The sequence below is a fragment of the Gopherus flavomarginatus genome, chromosome 18 (assembly GCF_025201925.1).
Source record: "Gopherus flavomarginatus isolate rGopFla2 chromosome 18, rGopFla2.mat.asm, whole genome shotgun sequence".
Lineage (NCBI taxonomy): Eukaryota > Metazoa > Chordata > Testudines > Testudinidae > Gopherus > Gopherus flavomarginatus.
Genome location: NC_066634.1, coordinates 7,682,777 through 7,695,038, shown reverse-complemented (window position 1 = coordinate 7,695,038; position 12,262 = coordinate 7,682,777). Strand labels below are relative to the sequence as shown.

Below are 12,262 nucleotides of genomic sequence, written 5' to 3'. Positions count from 1 at the left end.
CACGAAATACATAAGCTGAATCTACCACCACCCAACATTCTGGCTCAAATTTGGGATTCACTTCATTTAAAGCTGTTAGCAAGGCTGCCAGTTCTGCCTCCTGAGCTGACCTTGCTTCCAGTGAGAAACCAATGGTGCTGACTATCTCATTTCCTCTGATTCCCACAACAGCTAAACCTGCAGTTTTCTGTACCCCCTGATACCTACAACTTCCATCTAAAAACCATCCCAGTGTCCCCTCCTTTACCTGATTGGGGTTAGCTGCCAGAAACACCTGATGTTGGGTTTTACCTGGGCTGCTTTTACATTGGTGTGGGATGCCAGCCAGATGTAATCCAGCTACCCAGACTATGAGTTCCTTTAACACTTCTGCTTTAATGTTTTCTGTCTGTAGAGCCAGCAACCATTTGGCAATATGCTGCCCACTTACTTGTCCCTGTAAGATAGTATGCATGTTTAACAGCCGCAGGGGGTCATGATGAGATCGGACTATTAGTTTCTGCATCCCTGTGAGGTATTTGAATTTTTCTACCCCCCAGTAGGTGCACAACAGCATCTTTTCACACCATCCATGCTTCAGTTCCACAGCACTTAAAAGTCGAGAGGCAAAGGCCACAGGTCGGTCCTTTGCTCCATTCTCCTGTGTTAATGCACAACCAATGGTAGTGTCAGATACCAAAGGGTACAAATAAAAGAGTTTCTCCCCATCCGGGGAGACCAGCACTGGAGCACTGGCCAGGTTTTCTTTAGTGCTCTCACTGCCTCAGTACACTCTTCTGACCATTCCCAAGTTGAGGCTTGGGTTAGGTCAAGTAGAGGCTGGGCTATTTTTGCATAATTGGCCACAAAATCCCTGCAAAATCCAGTTAGACCCAGAAAACTTTGCAGCTTTTAACATCCGTAGGCAGTGGTAGGGACTGGATCAGTTGCACCCGTCCCTTATTGATTTCCCTTCCCATTTGGGACACTTCCACTCTTAGGTAGGTCAATCTTGTCTGTCTTATCTGAGGGTATGGCTACACTTGAAACTTCAAAGCGCTGCCGCGGGAGCGCTGCTGCAGCAGCGCTTCCAAGTGTGAGTGTAGTCCCAGCACTGCACGTACTCCACATCCTCATGGGGTTTAGCTTGCAGTGCTGGAAGCCGGGCACTGTTTACACTGCACTGCAGTGTATCCTGCAGCACTCAAGGGGTGTTTTTTTTCACACTCCTGAGAGAGAAAGTTGCAGCGCTGTAAAGCGCCAGTGTAGCCATGGCCTGAGCCTTTTTCCCATTGACCTTTAACCCTGCTTTTGCCAAAGCTTGCAGGACCTGCTTGGTTAGTTTCCTGTCTTCCTCCTCTGTCTTTGACATTAGCAACAGATCATTTACATATTGTATGCACCTTGCTGAATCCACCCCCTCCAGAGCCTGTCTCATGTATTTGTGAAAAATTGCAGGGGAGTCCCGATATCTCTGGGGTAGGACTGTCTAGCAGAATTGTCTGCCCTCCCACGTGAATGCAGTTTTATACTGACACGAGGTAGCTAGTGGCAGAGACCAAAACCCATTTGCTATGTCCAACACAGTGAAAATTCAGAATTGGGGTCCAATGCAGGCTAGCATTTCAGGGTACGCTGCCACTACTGAGGCTGGTGAATTGGCCAGAGCATTTAGTGCCCTGTAATCCACAGTGAGGCTCCAGGTGCCGTTTGGCTTTCTCACTGGCCAAACAGCAGCATTACAAGGGGATGCAACCGCTTTAATTAGTCTCCTCTGTTTTAATTTCCCAATAGTTGCCCCCACATCTGCCAATATCTCCCGAGGAATAGGGTATTGTTTCTGTGGGGGAGGTTCCTCTCCCTCTAGCAGTACCTCCATGCTGCCCCTACCACAATTCAGGTTATCCGTGGCCCACACAGGGATGTGTTCCCACCCAGCCGGGGGTGGTGGGAGGGCATGTGCTGCTTTAATGGGCATAGTGGCTATCCCCAAAGGAATGGTATAGCCCTGACCGTCCTGCATCTGCCCCAGTAAACACACCCAATTGGCTAAGTCCAGTACAAGTTCCAGCTTATGTAAATCTCCTTTCCCCAACACATTTAGCACATTATTACAACCCCACATAATCTCCCCTTCCCCGCAGACTCCTTTGATCTGTCCCCGCCTCAGGTTAACTGTGTCTCCCCTCCTGTTGGCCCTACAATTGTCACAGTTCCTTCTGAGGGCCTCCCCTGCCCCCCATGTGGTTAAGCTGATGGCTGCTCCAGTGTCTATCAAAAAATCCCTCATGGGACTCCCTTCGATCGCCCCCTGGAACGTGGGGTGACCAGATGCATGCCGTCCTAAACTGAGAACATGGACAGGATGCCTCCCAGGGCACACCTACATCGCAGCACCCACCTCTGTCCCTCCCACTGGTTCACGGAGGGGCGGGGGTCCTGGCACCAAAGACATTCCTGTCCCCAAGCAAAATTGTGTGTCTGGCATTTCAGGCAGTCCCAGTCCCCTGGCCTCCGGGGCCACGTTCCCCCTGATCTGGTAAGATCCTGGGTAGTCAGTGTAGCCTGCAGTCTCTGAATCTGTTGCTCTATAGCTGCCCGCTCGTCCCTGACTATCCCCCCAAAGCCACGAGCTCATCCTCTACCTCCTCCCCTCCGGGCTGACCCACCCCTTTCCACCTTGTACTGATCCCCTTCAGTAATAACATGGACCGGCTCTCCCCCCTGATACATCTGCCTCCACATATCTGCCTGTTCCAGAAACTGGGGGAGCTGTTTGGGAGCAAGTTCAGGATACTGCAACCTTAAATGTCCCACGAACTGAGGATCGCTCAGCTCCAACCATTTTTCCAGCAATTCCACACCCCTACCATGCTCCACACCCCCACCAGGTCCTGGTGCCCCTGTCTGGGGTATTACCCATGGACTGTCTAGGGGATCCACCCAGCACCGTGCCCATGCCTATATGCGATTAAGTGTATCTCACCCTGTTTCCTCAGGGATTCGCTTCATCTTATGCATCCCCGCAGTACCAGAGTACACCCCAAACAACTGTTTTGCCACCTGTCCAGGAATTAGAAATGGGTGTGTCACTCCTGCCACATCAATTCCTAAGGTGCCCCGTCCCAAAAGACTACACCATATGATCACCTGGTCATCACGAGTTAGACCCTCCATCTCCCTGCCCACCTCCACTAGCCACAGCACAAACTGATCCCAGTTCTCCCGGGGTACCTTTCCCAAACGGCCCAGTACTGCCTCCCGGTCCTTCAGGGACAAGGGGCAGATTTCTGCCTGTTCTACTACTTGTGGGGCATGATCCCCCCACCTGCAACTGGAGCCACTATTCCTGCCTCCTGTAGTTCCTCCCGGGTAGCCTCTGTCGCAGGGGCTGTAACAGTGGATCGCCGGCTTACAACGTCCACTGGCAGTGGTGGCTACAGTGTTTTTTCAGGATAGGGTGGTGGAGGTGTCTCCTTCAGCTCCATTAGTGGGGCGGATGGTCTGGGGTCCCCAAGTCCATTGCCCCCATGTTTACATTGATACAATTCCTCCTCTAAGTCTCCTACTCTCCCCAGCAGTTCATCCCTCTCTCTCTGGATTGCCTCATAAGACTTCTCTGTCCGTGCAGCATCCTGTGCCTTCAAATCTGCCACCTTTACTGCTAACATAGATTTTTCTGTTAAAATCTGCTGCTGATCCACAATCCCCTCCAAATCCTTAATGTGTTGGAGGAGATTGGCTTCCCTTTTTACCCAGTACGCCATCCCAGCACACAAACCTTGTAATACCATTTCCTTTTCCCAACATTCCTTTCCCTTGGGGTCTCCCAAAACCTCCCCTATCTCCTTCTCAATCTCATCCCAGGTGGATCCCTGCACCTGGTATGGGCCGTGGTTCTTCCTTATCCATTTGTTCAAAAAATCTGTCACCCTAGCTTGCCAGAACCTGCAACTACCATCACGAGAGTTTGCCATACTCCCTCCAAGCAGCTGTGCGGACTGCTGGAGAGGGGGACTCACAGGCTGCCACTCACCTATCCAATGCGATGCATCTGAGTCACCGGCACCAAGATGTTAGAGTGCTTATTCCTTCACTCTCACCCTTCCCTGGTCCTTCTCGCATAAACAGAGAGCAACAATACCCAAAGTCCGAAGGTGCAAACAATTCAGTGTTTATTGAGGTGAACTTCCAGCAAGCTTAAATTCAAGTTCCTTTTCCTTAGTTTCGAATCCCAACTTACTTCCTGTTTGCCCCTAATCTATACAGTAATATTTTCAGCTATACCTTAACCAATCATTCTACTGAAATTTACCTAACCAATCCTAACGTATTGTAACATGATTAGCTAACCAATTATATCCCACCACCTGAATTAGTTTACACCTAGCAAAATTAATTATACAGCAAACAGGAACAATCACAGAACCAGACAGAGACCATGCAGATAACCATACAAAACAATACAGAACTGAGGATTTCAAAACTACATCTATACAGACATAAGGGTTCTCCAGCTGTGTCTATTGATAAGTAAGTTCTTACCAGACAGAAAACTATCAAACTAAATTTCTAGGCTCTTCCCGTTCTCTGGAGATGATAGATCGAATCACCTTCCTAACAGTCCTAGATTGCCTTATTTTAAAATAACTAGTTTGAAATGTGAGGACGTGACCACACATTTCCCAGTTTATGGCTGCTAAAGAACCAGACCTCAGACTGTCACAGTAAGAGAAGGCCACTACAGATACAGTAATTTTTTATTCTTTCTTTTACACCTCTATAACTAGCTAAGCGATAAAAATACACCTAAATTCTTAAAGTATAGGCCTTTGCAAACAGGCCTGAATATCTATATCCTAACATATTTGTATCTCAGATCTGTTCTTGGGGTGACACCCTCCAGATGGATTTGCATCAGGGCTTGACATCTCTGTGTTGAGAGCCCGTCAAGGACTCTCCACTCTCACAATGGACCATAGAAGAAACTCATCTGATCCAGATAGCTCTTCCTGAGGATGCCTCAGAGAACGAGGAGCCAGTGGTCACCCCCTGCGGGTCAGCAAACCATGTAAAGACATGAGATGTGCTCATGTGACCTTGGACTCCATCTTGGGCCAGTAACTTTTCATAGACAGGGACTCTGGGACTTGTTTGGGACAGTAATTTTCCATGCACATGGCGGAGAATATAAAAGACACCTAAGACATTTCTATTTTGCTTCTTTCCTGAACTGATTCTCTGGACTGTGGATTTACAACTAAAAGGAGCATCTTGAACTTAGGACTGAGGACCTTCCTATCTTTTGGAAGTTACCAGAGGAACATTACAAGCCAGCAGTCTATTCCAGCATTGCTACTCGCCTGATATAAGGACTCTGCAATCATTTGTATGTGTATGATCTAGTAACCATTTATAACTCTCTTCTTGTCTTTTATTAATAAATCTTTAGTTGGTTTACTAAGGATTGACAGATCGTGTGATATTTGGGTAAGATCTGAAATATGTATTGACCCGAGTGTATGTGTCTGATCCTCTGGAATTAGTAAGCACCTGTGTGACTGGGCAGGGTGACCGCAGGGGTTAACCCTTCTTTCCTAGCAGAGGAAGCCATGCCACAGAAGCTCTCCTGGGCATGCTCCAGCTGGAGGACAGGTATAAAAGCATGCAGAACAGCTCGGTCTGGGCTGACTGCCGGAGGAGAAGGAGGCATGCTGCTAGCTCCTGAGGAGGGTGAGCCTGCGCACCAGGATCCAGAGGCCAGCCAAGCTGAGATACTCCCTGAGATCCTGATGGAGGACATCACAGGAGAACAGCATGGAGGACCCCTTGCAGCAGAGAAGCTGGCATTCATGGTAGGAAGTGACCCAGAGGAATCTTAGGGGCAAACAGCATTAGAGTTGCATAGCCGCTCAGAGTGTTATGGGCAGATCCTCACCGAGCGAGTGGCAAGGGGAGCTTGCCACTACCAGGGCCCTGGGCTGGGACCTGGTGGAGAGGGTGGGCCTGAGTCCCCCTACCACTTCACCCTCAAACCGTGAGGAATCCTAGAGACTCATGCCATTAGGTAACACTGCCCCCACGTGTGTGTGGGGGAGCGAGTTGTATGGACTCCGGCTGCTAGGCTGCACTATCCTGCTTACGAGGGGGTTTGCATGGACTCTGGCCATTAGGAAGCACTGCTCCCATGTGGGGGAGCAAGTGGCATGGACTCCAGGTGCTTGGCCGTGCTACCCCGCTTGCGAGGGGGACTGTATAGACTCTGGCTGCTGGGCCACCCTACCCTACCTATGAGGGGGACTGTATAGACTGCAGCCATTAAGCAGCACCACTCTCACGTGGAGAGCGATTTATATGGACCCTGGCCTTTTGGCCACACTACCCGGGTTCTTGGGGCAAGGTACATGGACTCTGGCCGATAGGCCGCACAACCTTACCGGCCAGGAGTGATTGGGTGGAAGGAGGCCATTAGGCCGTGACTGGCCGCCCACAGAGAGACAGACGTGGGAACGTAAGAGTGGCGAGGTGACAACACCACCTCTCACCCTTGCCACAAAGGGGTGCTGCGGTGCCAGGCCTGCCACAACCTCACATATGGTGAACTAGGTTTTCAATAACCCCTCGCCATATTAGAGCTGTTTATCTGGATGGGAACCAAGGGCTGGAATGCTTAAGGGAGACTGTGTGTGGATCCTGGTTAACCACTGTGGTACTGCAGAAGCTATTCTGTTACTGGCTTAGTGAAGCTAATTGTACAATAAACACCAGTTTGGGGATTGTGTCCCTACTTCTTGCTGTCTGCCCTCAGTGTGGTATTTTCAATGTGACTCATCCCAGCCACAGTCAGCTCACCAAAGTCACAAGTTTTACTGACTCTCCTTAATCCTCTGATATATTGATCCATGATGTCATCAGTTTTTTGCACGCATATAAAAATGTTGTATCTCTCAATGTTCTCATTTCTTTTTGGTATGCAATATTCCTCAAATTTAGTCAGTATTTTACTTAACTTCATGCTTTCACCTTCTTCAAACTTAAAGTTGTTATAATTATCCAATGCTTCCTCCCCAACAACATGCAAAAAGACTGATGATTTCACTTTCTCATTTTTCTCTTCTTTCCTGTAGCTGCTAAATACAATTCAAATCTCTGTTGGAATTTCTTCCAATTCTCTGCAAATTGTGGAACAATGGCAGACTGGATGGCACTTGCAACACATCCATGTTTGGCTTTCTTCCCTTCTTCAGCTAGTCAAGCTGCTATTGTGCTCATAAAATACATACAAAAGCTTTTGTTTGTTCTCTGGTTGCTGCTCCGCCTGCTCCCCTTTCATCTGCTTTCAGTTTCAAATACAGAAATTGACCTCAAAATGACTTTGTCAGCGTCTTTCTCATTCAGCCCTTCTGACACCATGGAATGATTTCGGGGTTCATCAAACAACAACTCAGTGAGTGAGAAGGGAATCAAACCTTCATTAAAAACAAACTAGAGCGTATCTGTGGCGAACTGTCATGCACAGCTACACGGTATTATCCAACTTTGTTTCCAAGGTGCTGCTCAAAATTAATATATTCATTATACCACCCTTTTGCAGGAGCCTGTCTAACTTATACTCTTGCACAAATGTATCTCTACAACTGGACCTCATTGCTAAGGGAAGCAGTTGGACTAGGGGGCAAATCCTTGTTAATGCCACAACCTTTCTTGGGCAAGGGAGGGGACCCATGTGCTGGCCCTATCTCTGTACGAGGGGAAGGGGGGACCCTGTTACTCCCACTAGTAGTGGATAGGCCTATGTTGGGCCCCATTTCAGGGAGAGCATAGGGCCCTGCATTGCCTCAATCCAGCCCCACTCTCTGCAGAGCTCCCAGGTGGCCCAGGGAAGAGGGATTGGAGTCTGTCCCCCATCCAAGTGCTCTCTGTTATCAATGCATCTCTGGCCCAGCCCCAGAGCAAAGGGTGAGCATAGGTTTCTGGGCAAAGGGGTTCTCTGAAAGTCTTAGAACTGGGGCACAGCAGGTGCTGGGCATTCTGGGAGGCTGGTAACAATGGTTGGTTGGGGTTTTTTTGAGGAATTTTTTTTTCATTGAAAAGTTTTCCTGAAATCTTCCAATATTCTGACAAAATGACTCAAACCAAAACAATAATGGTTTGAAATAGGTTGGAAATTCAGTTGAAATGAAATCATAATTTTTTTTTAATTTCAGTTATTAGTTTTTTCCTTCTTAAAAGACAAACATTTTTCATTTTTATTCCCGTAGACTGGAATCAAAATTAACATTTTTGCTGTGACTCATTTTATTGAAAATTTTCAAATGAAATGAAATTTTTTGGTGAAAATATTCATACACTATTGAATGCCATTTTTTCATTACAAACATTATTGATGAAACATTCTTGACTAACTCTAGTTTCCAGCTTCTTTACAGGGCTCTTATTCAGCCTAATATACACAGGATAAAACACTGAAAAAGCACCTAAGTCCCATTGGATTTCAATAGGAGTTAAGGGCCAGATACACAATGGGCAGGGCTGGTGCAACCATTTAGGCGGACTAGGCGGTTGCCTAGGGCGCCAAGATTTGGGGGCTCCAAAAAGCAGCGCTCCCCCCCAATTTTTTTTTAAATGGTTGAGCAGCCGCTGCTGCTGGGACAGAGAGGGAGTCTGAGCTGCCGCCGGCAGCGGCAGCCGGCAGCCCAGGGCAGGGGGCCACCGCGGCAGCTGGCAGCCCAGGGGGTCCCCTGGGTCAGGGCACCGCTGCAGCAGCCCAGAGGTTTGGGCTGCCTGCAGCGCGCTGACTCAGGGGAATCCCTGGGCTGCAGGCAAAGGCTCAGAATCCCTCTCCCTCCCAGAGCAGGGGCTCCAGCCTATGCCATTTTTCTCGTTGCTGGCGGAGGCGCCAGCGGCTGGGCAGAGCTGCGCAGCTCTGCTTAGGGCACGTGGTAGGAGCCCTGCGAGGGCCACGTGACACCAGGGCTTCTGGAGGAAAGGAGGGGTTGCCCCCTGGCTCAGCCTCCACCTCAGCCCCAGCAAGGGGCATGGAGAAGAAAAGAGCCTCAGCGGTGGTCTGGTGGAGCGAAGGAAGAAAGAGGACCCCGATGCTCATGTGTTGGGCAAGGTAAGCAAGTGCTTCCCCACAGCTTGGCCTCAGGTACCTGTGCTCCTGCCCCCTTGGTCCTTGGCTGGTCCCTGCTCCTGCTCCCCTTGTGCCTGGATGGCTGGAGAGAACAGCAGCCTGCAGAGCTGAGCTGCCCCAGTGCCCCCAGACACCTCCCTGACCCCATCCTCCCCACAGCCCTGACCCCCAGCTCCTAGTCCAGTCCCTCTGAGCTGGAAACCCCGTGACACCATCCTCCCCACAGCCCTGACCCCCAGCTGACAGATAGTGTCCCTAACACAGTTATTGCTCTTCGCATCCTCTTGACTCTCCCAATTTCTGTGGCCAATGGTGAGCAAAGCTTCTTGAAGCCCAAGTTGATAAAAACATACATGCGAACATCAATGTTGCAACAAAGACTTGTTGGGCTATCTACTTTGTCACTAGAACATGACATTGCTCACAGCATTGACTTGGAGGAACTTGTTTCTAAATTTGCTAAACTTAAAGCGCGGAAACATAAATTCTAAATTATAACATGTTATAACATGACTGTGTATTGTGTATAATGTATGTGATTTTTTTTTTTTTGGGGGGGGGGCGCAAGATGGAAGTTTCGCCTAGGGTGCAAAATATCCTTGCACCGGCCCTGACAATGGGACATAGACAGTTAAAGGTCTAACTGTTCTAACAGCACCTACCAGTTCAGGCTCTGCTTTAAGGACATCTGGGGTCAAAGAGAGAGACACACACAAACTGTGGACATGTAGCCAGAATACCTAAGAATCTTTGGCTGGAGCATCCACCTGGGTGTTGGAGAACCAGGTGTAATTTTCCCCCACCATCCTGATTTGGGGTAGATATTTGACCTCTGGTCTTTCCCATCCCAGGTGAGTTTCCTAGTAACAGGCTGTGGAGTGAATCTATCCTGTTAGAGCTGGCCCACTTTGGATAAGTAATTAAATAATTATTGGAGTAGGGCTTTTATAGTCCGTATCTCAATGTTCTCCATTTTTACAAAACTGTAATGGATTTTGTACAATGTGTGCCTTGTGAGGTATCATTTGAAGACTTTCTGATCATTATTGTCCTGGTAAAATGTGTGGCAACATTGTTTGTAAAGTTAAAAGATTCTACTGTATGACATTACTGAGACATGTTCCAAGTTTAGACAAGCAGGCAAAACTAGTTCCTCAAAGACACAAGGTAAACTGATTCCTCAGCCAGGGGTCAACAAAATTAAATGGACTATCACCTGGTAAAGTGGCCAGGAAAAAAAGATTGTGAGCAAAAAAATCTATATTTTGGCAAAGAAACAACTGGAGGTTCCCATTCCTCCCCCCACCCTCACCCCTCATCCAATCTTCTATCTCCTGCTGCAGATGATTTTCAAAGAGAGAGTGCTATAAGAAAGGGGAACAGATGACCTCAAAATATTCCTCCCTTTCTCTCTACCCATGGCATGAACAAAACCTGAAGGACAAGAAAATTAACATTGAATTGGGGGAGAGATCCTGGTGAAAGGATTCCAGCCAGTAAGATGCTGAAGTATGTGATGAGAGAAACCTTTGCTTTGAATTCATTTAGCTTGTTAAGTTAGATATTAATTGTTTTATCCTTTTTTTTTAACTTTTATGCCTCGTTACTTGCAATCACTCAATCTTTCTTTCTATAGTTAATAAACTTGGTTTTAGTGTTTTATCTAAACCAATGTGTTTGGACTGAAGTGTCTGGGAAACTCCATTGGAGATAACAGAATTTGTGTATTTCATTTTCTATTAATAAAATGCTGGACTTTATATGAGTTTGTATTGTCCAGGAGGGTGCCGTGCAGTACAAGATACACATTGCTGGGGAGAAAGTCTGGGACTTGAAGGTGGGGGTGTTGCCCTGCAGTGTAATTCTTAGGTGGGTGGCCATAGCACTCATACACTATAGCTGGGAGAGACTGACATGCTGGAGGCTGTGTGAGAGATGACCAAGAGTGGCTGCTTTCACTGTAAAACAGTGTAAAAGACACCCCCAGGCTGTAGAATTCAGGGGACACAGCTGTCGATAAGTCCAGATTGTACCTTCGGGAATGTCACAAGGGCTTTAACCCTGGGTCCCTCACATTCCAGCTGAGTGCGCTGACCCCTGGGCTATTGGCTATAATGCAAGGGGAGGGGTTTATCACTCTGGCTCTGCACAAGGAAGGGCTGAACCTGGTTTAGGTGCCTAACTCCAGGTGAGGGTTTACTGTTGAGAATCTCAACTGGAGGGAGGTGTCTGGGTCTGTGCATTCCCAGAATAGTGGAGCCTAATCTCATGTGGGGTCTCTGCAGCAGCTGACTCAATAGGGACCCTGATATTATCTGTAATACATATAATAATAACAACCATGGGGTGCCTTCCATTTAGATCTCTGACCCAAAGGACATGCCCCCACACACATGCTCTGGCCTGGCAGCCTCTCCTCCTGGAGCATCAGTGGGGCAGGGCTGTGAGGACCTTTTGAAGAGGCACCAAATCACCTGTGAGCCCCATCACACCCTCCACGGAAAGGCCACAAGGAACCCTAGATGGCCACACCCTGCAGTGAGGGGATAATGGGGCTGAGCAGTGAATGACACCCACCATTGGGGTTTGCCCAGCACTGATGGGGGGTGGGAACAGAACATGGCAGTGGGTACATGCTCCCAGGGGGCAGGAGTGCAGGCAGCCCCCAAGAGCAAAGGAATGGGGGTAATAATGGGGCAGAACTTACCTTAAGGATTCAGCATGTTCCAGGAGTCGCCATGCAGCAAGGCAGAGTCCCAATCCCACACACAGCACCCAAGGAACTGAACTGCTGTGCTGGTGCTGAAAGGGAAATGGGTCCCAGAGCTGGTGTGAACTCTGACCAGGGGAAAGTGAAAGCACTTGGGCACTTGTCACACATTAACCTGGCAGAGGTATGATCTGGCCAGGATCCAGGGCAGGAGTTCAGTTACCTGCAGAGACATGGGGAAAAGTGAGGAGTTTATATGCCAATGGGTTCTTGTTTCCATTCCAGGGGAGGCCCTTTGGAGGTCAGTTCTGAGAGCTGTTACACCCCTGAGCTGGATCCACTCCTCACTCTCATCCTATCATTAAGGTGACCCGGTGCCTGGTTTTGAACAGGAAAGTCTAGTCAAAAAGGGGACCCGACAGTGTCTGGTAAGATCT

The 12,262-nt window shown here is 48.5% G+C and overlaps 1 protein-coding gene across 1 annotated transcript in view; it reads right to left on the bottom strand.

Moving 5' to 3' along the window:
* LOC127036942 (butyrophilin subfamily 3 member A2-like) overlaps positions 1-11,909 on the bottom strand; it is an 80,427-nt gene extending 68,518 nt beyond the window's left edge. Inside the window, exon 1 of the mRNA XM_050928229.1 lies at positions 11,823-11,909. The gene's annotated coding sequence lies outside the window, so the exon portion shown is untranslated. The remainder of the gene's footprint in view (positions 1-11,822) is intronic.
* Positions 11,910-12,262: the final 353 nt, after the last annotated feature.